This window comes from Schistocerca piceifrons, chromosome 2 (assembly GCF_021461385.2).
Source record: "Schistocerca piceifrons isolate TAMUIC-IGC-003096 chromosome 2, iqSchPice1.1, whole genome shotgun sequence".
In the NCBI taxonomy this organism is placed as follows: domain Eukaryota; kingdom Metazoa; phylum Arthropoda; class Insecta; order Orthoptera; family Acrididae; genus Schistocerca; species Schistocerca piceifrons.
In genome coordinates this window covers 211,786,128-211,794,813 of record NC_060139.1, presented here as the reverse complement: position 1 = coordinate 211,794,813, position 8,686 = coordinate 211,786,128, and the positions used below count along the sequence as shown (strand labels likewise).

The window sequence follows — 8,686 nt, the reverse complement described above, 5'->3', positions numbered from 1 at the left end:
AGTCAATGCTTTTGGTTCTGCTCTCGCGTGATTACAATGTAGTGATTAGTTCGTAATTACAGTCTATATAGAATCAATAATCATACAATAACTTTGCTGGTGTACGTTCTTTAGTAGTTTGCAATATGAGATTACAATACGTTCGGTTTATTTATTCCAAATTTCATTAAGTATTTCTTATGTTTAATTTTGGTCAAAATTTCTTTCGACTGTTGTGCAAAAGCACGTATACAGATTTTCATTACTCTTTTTCGGAAGAGATGCCTTTCCCAAACAAAAGGGAATTTTAGGTGCTAGTGTCATTTAAAATAATCTTAATTAACCGGAAGTGCAGGTCCGTTATATGGTGCTGTGGCGCTACTCCATGAATTTCCGTTTCGCTTCCGGTTCGAAGTGATGAACCAATGTTCCATCGCCTGTGACGATGTATGACAAACAGTTGTCACGATTAGCCTCCTAACAAGCAAGGAACTCCAAACAGATTGTCCTACATTGCTCTTTATGGTCGTCTGTTAGACGGCGAGGAACGCGTTGAGTACCCCAACCGGTGGATGAGTATGTCAGCCCTGCCAACAGACACAGCCAATTGTGGAGCCAGGTGTTAAATGTGATCCATCGATCACCTCGAATGAGAGTGTCCGCACGTTCCAACATCGCAAGAGAGACAGCTGTGTGCGGAAGGCCGGCAAGCGGGAGATCGGACAGGGTTGCGCGGCTTTGTTGCGATGACGTCAGATACCTCGCTCAACGACTCACCGTGGTTTTGTTCACTGTCAGATCTTCGTAGAAATTCTGCAAGTGCCTATGAATATCCTGATTTTCCGCAAAAAGGAACTCAATGACAGTTCTATGCTTGAAACGGATCTCCAATTACAGACACCGTTTTGAAGGCTACGTACAGAGCTGCCACCTATTGGAACTTCATGAAACTATAGAAGCTTGAGCCGTAGTAAAGTTAGCTTTGAAAAGCGCGCCGCAGCGCATAGCGTGAAGCAGTCGCCCTTCGTTTTCTGGTGGTGGTGCTTTTGTCGCAATTGAAGGCTTCGGTGTCTCCCTCTAGCGGGAAAGGGGAAAAGTGGGTGGTTCGCGTGGGTTTAAGAAGTGAATGTATGGGCTCTCGTTGGCAGTCGGGGCATCAAGGAGCGACTTCTCTGCCGGTGCTAGGGGGACAGCATCAGCGTAAGCGACGCGAGCAGCGGCTCCGTGGTATGGGCCGTTAACTGCTCGTGGCGAAAGGAATCTTCCTGAGCGTGGGGCCGCGAGGGGCCTAGTCTGCAGTTCGGCCGTATGCTGTCGACCGGCGTGGATGTTCTGAAAATCGGCGCGCCTTCCTGCGTCCGTTGAAACGGCTGGCAGCGGGTGGCTTAGCAGAACATTTTTAGGTGCTGCGTTGGTTCAGTCCTGGGAGTCGTAACGCACCAGAAGTATTGATTGTTAACAGATTTTATGAAGTTTAATTGAATTCAATTTACTTATTCTTGTTAATTATTCCAGCCGTATTTTTTTGGGGGTTTCCCGCCATTCAGTCTCGTCTGCCCACCCGCGGGAAGATGGTAATATTAGAAAGGCTGGTCCGTTTGTCCCCTTATGAGGCGGAAAGGGGGGGGGGGGGGGAAGCAGAGTAAATCTGTGGTTCGGATTACTTCTTTCCCCTCCGAGCTTACCCACGGGTTTATTCAACTGTTAGCCTCTGCCATGTCTGTGAAAGACGAAGGCACCAATGACTGTACTGTTTAAAATACAAGGCACTAAGACCTGATCCATTCTCTCGCCTGCCATAACTAGTGTTACTAGACTCACGTGAAAGAAAAGGTACTCTAAGAAAGAAGAAAAATTCCATTTGCCTCGTGGTAAGAACTAGGCAATTGCATAACGAATTCCTGTTCATCTGGAAGCAGTAACTTACATCAATTTGTGTTTATGGATATTTGGCTATAATAAGCAAGGTTGTTAATGTACGCCGTAGTGGATTTTTTATATTGTTTCTAGTCAGCAAAAACTGTTGTGTGTTTTTCCAATTCAATACCTTTTAAGGCTTTTCCTCAACGTGCTTATGTGTTTTACACAGGTAGTTGGTTATTAGTGTGTTTTCTTGCCATGCAAAAGTTTGCCATTTCATTACGGGTAGAAATTGTTGCCTTGAAAGGAGAATGTTGTCAAAGTTCGCAAGTCCTACCTGGCGAGCGTGTCTGTTTGCCGTAAGTTAACTGGCAGAAATTTGTAAAATTTGTTTTTTTATATATTTTGAAAATGTTAATGTTATTAACAGTGAGTGTACCCCCCCCCCCCCCCCCCCCCCCCTCCCGTGTGCATGACTCATGCGTTTTGCTTTTTCTATTTTGAGAGCTTTTGTAAACAGGATTGTCCTTATATGTTGCAGACAAGTTAGATTCCGCGCTGTTTAACGTATGGAGTCAAATTCACCTGTAATTTGGATGAGCTTGAAATATTATACAGCGTCGCGTTGTATACTTTAAGTTGCTTGCCTCTACTTGCCTTTTACTGGCGTGAAATTTTTTATAATAATTTAAAAGTCCTTTCCTGTCGTAAATTGTGACTTATTTGTTAAACGATTGTTGGTCTTTTTTTAAAAATCTTAAGGTCTTGCACCAAATTTGAATAAAGAATGTTATTGAAAATTGTGTGTAATTTCACCAGTTATTCCTTGGTACCTACTTCCACTTTACATTTTGTGTATTGATTGAGATTAATAACCTTTGGTGAACCAGTAGTAATTTTACGGTTCAAAGCTAAAGTGAGTATATTCCACAACGTCCCAAACAAAATTCCGCATTTTTTCAACCGAAACTTTGTTACTGAATGCCCCGCGTATCTCTATTAATTTCCAAGTTTTGATTTTTTTCAACGACAGTCTGAGTTTGGTACCCTGTACTGTGGCGGCTGGCTGCCCCTCGTCGCAGTGGCCTATACTCATAACTCGAGCGCAAACAGAAGCGTCTGCTAAGCCACTCGCAGACAGAAAAAGAGCAGGCTGGGAAACCACAGCTACCGGCGCGAGGCTAACCACCGAGCCCTGCAGGTGAGTGTAGCGGACCAGCAGAGGGTGACGCCGCAGGGAGCATAGCCTGACCAACAAGTGGGTTATGACGCGGAGAAAAAACAAATACTCTCAGCTCAGCGCCCTCGGTTGGTTCAACACGATGTCTTCCGTGGAGAATCACATCGCCCTATCGCAAGGTACGAAGAGTCCTAACCCACAAGGGACTTCTGTAATTCCAAAGAACTGTTTACCCGCATAAATATCATCTGCATCTACTACATCTGTACTCCGCAAACCATGTTACGATGCGTCGCAAAGATTACTTTGTGTACATCTTTCAGGGAAGAACAACCTGTGTTAAACCTCCGTGTGAAATCGAGTCCAATTTTACCTTCAGGATTTTATCACGAGATACATGAAGGGGAACACACTGTATAAAGGGGGGGGGGGGGGGGGGGGGGGAGGACGTCAAACGGGCGACGGGAGCAGGAGACGCACCACAGGACATTTTAATTTCGTCTGTCTATACTTTTACAAATAAGTTCATAAAACTTTGTCTGCATGACCAGGAAGGATTCAGGATTCACACTCATAGCAGTGGAAGTTCAAAAACGTAACAAAATAAATTTTTTTTACATGTGAAATTTCATCATTTTTTCACTTATTATTGGCTGCATTTGTTGCTATACGTACACTTTTCTTCATAAGAGACATTCTTCGATGAATTTTGCACAGCATACAAACCGTACTTGTACGAAACTCTAGAATTTATTTAACTTATGAAACAACGAATGATACGTTACATTTTAAACTTCACGTTTACAAAAAAACCCAAATTTTAAAGTTAATTATCTCAATTTTTACCACTGTTTTAATAGATTTGGAAAATTCTAGTGTTTCATACATCTGTAAGTAGGTTTGTATGCTGTGTAAAATTCATCGAAGAATCTCTCCTACTTACGAAGAAAAGTGTACCTGTAACAAGAAATGCAGCCAATAGTAAGTGAAAAAATGATGAAATTTCACTTAAAAAGTTATTCAGTTATGTTTTTGAGTTTCCACTGCTATGAGTGTGAATTCTGAATTCTTCCTGGTCATTCTGACTAAGTTTTATGAATTTATTTGTAAAAGTATAGACAGTGGAAATTAAAATGTCCTGTGGTGCCTCTCCTGCTCCAAGTCGGCCCGTCTGACGTCCTACCCCCCTTAAATAAATTTTATAGTGAAATCTTTCCGTCTCCTCTATATCTCTTTTGTTGCGCAACTTCCCTTCTACAATAACCTATGAAACCTTCCCTTAGGATTTCTATCTCTTGCTTAATAATAACAAATGAAATCTTCCTTTCGAAATTAATTCTCTTTCTCAACAATAATAAATGCAATCTTGACACACAAATTTAAATGCTGCTTATTAAAAGTGATTTGCTGATTATTTCGACGAAACATAGAACGTGTCGTCGTCGTGGCCCTCAGCCGTTACCTGCAATAGCTCAAAACTGTTCCTTACCTTTTTTACTGTTACTGGATCGCCATCTGACTGCTACATCGAACTGCGACATGAATATACTTACTCTGTTTTACTATACTCTATTAACTGCTGGTTGGCTGTCATAATAAGTGGCTGTATTTATTACCAAAGCTTACTTTATTCTTTAATAGCGAAGATGACGTTATTCTTTAATTAATTTGACTGAAGTTACGCAATTAATAGTTAAACTCTTTCTTGACAACAATAAAATTTTGCAAAGTTGTACGTTGATGGTTTTTGGGATGGATTATAGTCAGTAATGCATATTGCTGGCAAAAATTAATTATATTCTGAAAACGATTCTTCAAATATTTACTGTTGGTAATGAAATTTACTTTTTTCAATAATCTTACAACAAGCATTGCGCAAACACACTATCAGTAGTCTTGAGTTTCTCAAAAAAAAAAAAAAAAAAAAAAAAAAAAAAAAAAAAAAAAAAAAAAAAAAAAAAAAATTGAACAATATTAGTTCCTCTTATGATAATATTTAGCTGATGTCTCTGTGCATCCGTTTATAATCTCTTGTAAATCATAGCTAGTGGCTGGCAGGCACACTGCTCCTCTCAACCTCTCGCTTCAGACCTCCTACCAACTCGCTTCACATCTCGCTTACTACTGACTTCCTACGAACGCTAAAGTGCGGTCTCTCCCGCCAACAAAGCTTTCTGGTGCAGACAATTCCTGCTACCATTACAAATTATATCAATGTGCAGTCTCTCCCGCCAACAATACTTTGGTGCAGACGTTATTTCCAAAATGACAAATATTAATTATTCCTACTTAATCCTATTAATAAAATGTAAACATCTTTTATATATTGTGGTTTGACAATAGAAATATACACGTCTTACAATAGCAACAGAAACTCTTGTAACTAAACCACTCTGTATGACGGGCGATTGTCGTGTTCGTATCCCACTGCTGTCCAGGGCGTCTCCAGGCAGTTCTTCCGCCTCTAATCTCATTGACTGGAATAGAATAGTCTTCTGTGACGAGTGTCGCTTCGAACTGAGTCTCGACGACAGCCAGGAGTGATGGTCCGGGGTGTCACATCCTTTCACAGCAGGACGCCTATCACTGCCTTCCGCGGGACCCTTGAGGCACAGCTGTATGTCGATAGTATTCTACGCCCCGTTTTATTGCCCTTCATGGCAAGTCATCCTGGGCTTTTATTTCAGCAATATAATGCTGTCTTCTTGCTTGTCAAACCTTACCTTGCCCAACAAGGTCACCGGATCTGTCTTGGACCACTATTGGCTGGGTCCTCCAACCCCTTCGGAATTTTGTCGATCTAAGGTGCCAATTGGACAGACTACGGCACGATATCCCTCAGAAGGACATTCAACAACTCTGTCAACGAATAACAGTTTGACCAACATGTTGCCGACTTGCTCAACTTGTGAAGCTCTTTCTCTTCAATAAATCATCCAATTATTCTGAAATTGCAATCATTTGTTTATCTGTACATGTACGTCACATCTACCAATCTCCGACACATTCTGATAATATTTTTCGTTGTCAGTCTTTTTTTGTTCTAGAGTGTAGTACTTTGTGCTGACGTCTTTGTTAACGTGTGAAACATGTTTATCATTACCAGTAGTGTATTTCTTGTCTAATTTCAGCGCAAAATATGCCCTTGCATTTTTTTTAGGGGGGAGCGAGGGGTGTCATCAGTTTTCTAGGTGGTTGGATGCCAACCTCCTCACCTCTGAGTAGCAGTAGTATCTAACGTAGTAATTATTTGTCGAATACATTCCAGTGTCTTCCCCTACAGTTTTTACCCTCTACAGCTCCGCCTAATAGTAAGGAAATTATTCCCTGATGTTTTAAGGCTTGTCCTATTGTCCAGTCCCGTTTTTTTTGTCAGTATTTTCCACACGTTCTTCAACTCACCGATACTGTAGAGAACATCTTCAATTCTCATATTACCAATCGCCTTAATTTTCAACATTCTTCTATAGAACCACGTCTCAAACGCTTACATTCTCGTCTGCTTCTTATCTATCGCTTGTTCCGTAACTCTCCTTTCAAGATATTAGCATTACATCACATCGAGTACTTCGTGACCCACAATTTTGATGTAAATTCTATCGCTAACATCAATCCTGGTACTTCTGTCTATCGTTTGTTTACTCTTAATCCATATCCGGTGCTCTTTAGTCATTGTATCCGACGTGTCCCGTAATTCTCTTTATTTTATAGGACTTACACATTCAGCTGTATTTTTGCTTGTGCAGGAGTGATCACGCATGGGTATGGTTGGTACTTGCAGCAACTCCATTTCTTCACAGACTTATTTCAGGATCTTCTTCGACTCTCACAAAACCTGCTGTTCCATCTTCGGTGTACGAGTTGTGCGAGGCCGACAGCGGCCTGTTTTCCTCGCTGCTAATGATTCACTGTCTGTACGTCGCTGGGATAACCTGCTGAAGATTCTTGCTGATAAACGGCACGTCGTGGATGTCGTTCGGCGCACATTTCAGTGGTCTCGGCTAACACATAACAGAAAATCGTGTCTGGCATTTCCCTCGTGGTATAGTTGGCCTCCAGTACTCTGTTTACAGCATAATTAGTTCATCTGCACAGAATCACTAATCGTATTGTGCTAACATACTGCGTGGGCAGGTGACTACCGTAGCAGATCGTTCCCTGTAGCTACTGTCAGCGCAGCCAACAGAGTCCTGCAAATAGCAACCATTCAGACATGCACAGCAGGCCACAACAGTAAGATGGCACACACCACCGAATACATCGTATTACTCGTCACAAGTAACGCGGTCCGTTTCTCTACAGGTGTTAGTTTACCGATATGCAACATGATTCTTATTAACATAAAAAACCTCCGAAACGACACCGATAATGCTGAAACAAGTAATTCAGTGTAAGACACGTGGGAGCACAAATTTCGGGCAATATCCCAAAAGTGGATGACAGATGTTGGACATGTGACGTCACCGGATGTCACTGAACATGCAGAGTTTGATCCTATAGGTCTGTCGCACCTGATCATTCCAAGTCAACTATTGACGTCGGTGTTGCTCCTGGCACACCTGCGTGACTTTGGCGCGTGGGGCTAGGGGTTCGAGTCTTATTTCTGGCAGGCAAGATCTTTTCACTGCAATTATGTGCTTACATTGAGGTATGATTCATTATTTTATTTACCGGTCTGACGATCTCCGTCGGTTTATTGCAAGGTACAGAGCAACAGAAATCTATCGTATTGCGTCACAAGTAAATGAGTACCAGCTTCTGAATTGCGTCACTATTACGAAATCACCCTAAACTAAAACTAAACTCCTCTCGAACAGGCCATGAAGGCACAAAGGTACCGACCGGCCGCCGTATCATCTTCAGCCCACAGGCGTCACTGGATGCGGATATGGAGGGGCATGTGGTCAGCACGCCACTCTCCCGGCCGTATGTCAGTTTACGAGACCAGAGCCGCTATTTCTCAATCAAGTAGCTCGTCAGTTTGCCTCACAAGGGCTGAGTGCACCCCGCTTGCCAACAGCGCTCGGCAGACCGGATGGTCACCCATCCAAGTTCTAGCCCAGCCCGACAGCGCTTAACTCCGGTAATCTGACGGGAACCGGTGTTACCACTGCGGCAAGGCCGTTGGCTAGGAAATCACCCACATTTTCTTTACTAAATAATGTCTCTACACAAAAAACGAAGGAAAAAGGAAAGAAACAAAACAAAACAACCGTTGACTCAGTTTTTTTTTTATTACAGAGGGCAGCTAAGGAAAAAGGAAAGAAACAAAACAAAACAACCGTTGACTCAGTTTTTTTTTTTATTACAGAGGGCAGCTAACCCTCTGACCGAACACGCTGAGCTACCGTGCCGGCATCCATCTGAGCCTCCGAGTGCACAGAGGACAGTGCGCCTGCAGGGACTTATCCCTTGCACGCTCCCCTTGAGACCCACATTCCCAGCATGTCCACACCACTACATTCGCAGTGCGTCTAATAGATGTTTCCCCATCACACTCATTGCTCGTGGCAGATTAATCTACCAAGTCCCGTACGAGTTGGGGTATAGGGTGTGCGTTCGCTCAAGAAGGTCAATGGGCGGGTAGCCATATATAACTATATATGAAGGCAGTATCTGTTCAAAAAATGGTTCAAATGGCTCTGAGCACTATGGGACTCAACTGCT

General features: G+C 42.6%; 1 pseudogene; it reads right to left on the bottom strand.

The window, feature by feature from the left end:
• Window positions 1-8,030: 8,030 nt before the first annotated feature.
• LOC124778540 lies at window positions 8,031-8,148 on the bottom strand (annotated as a pseudogene).
• Window positions 8,149-8,686: the final 538 nt, after the last annotated feature.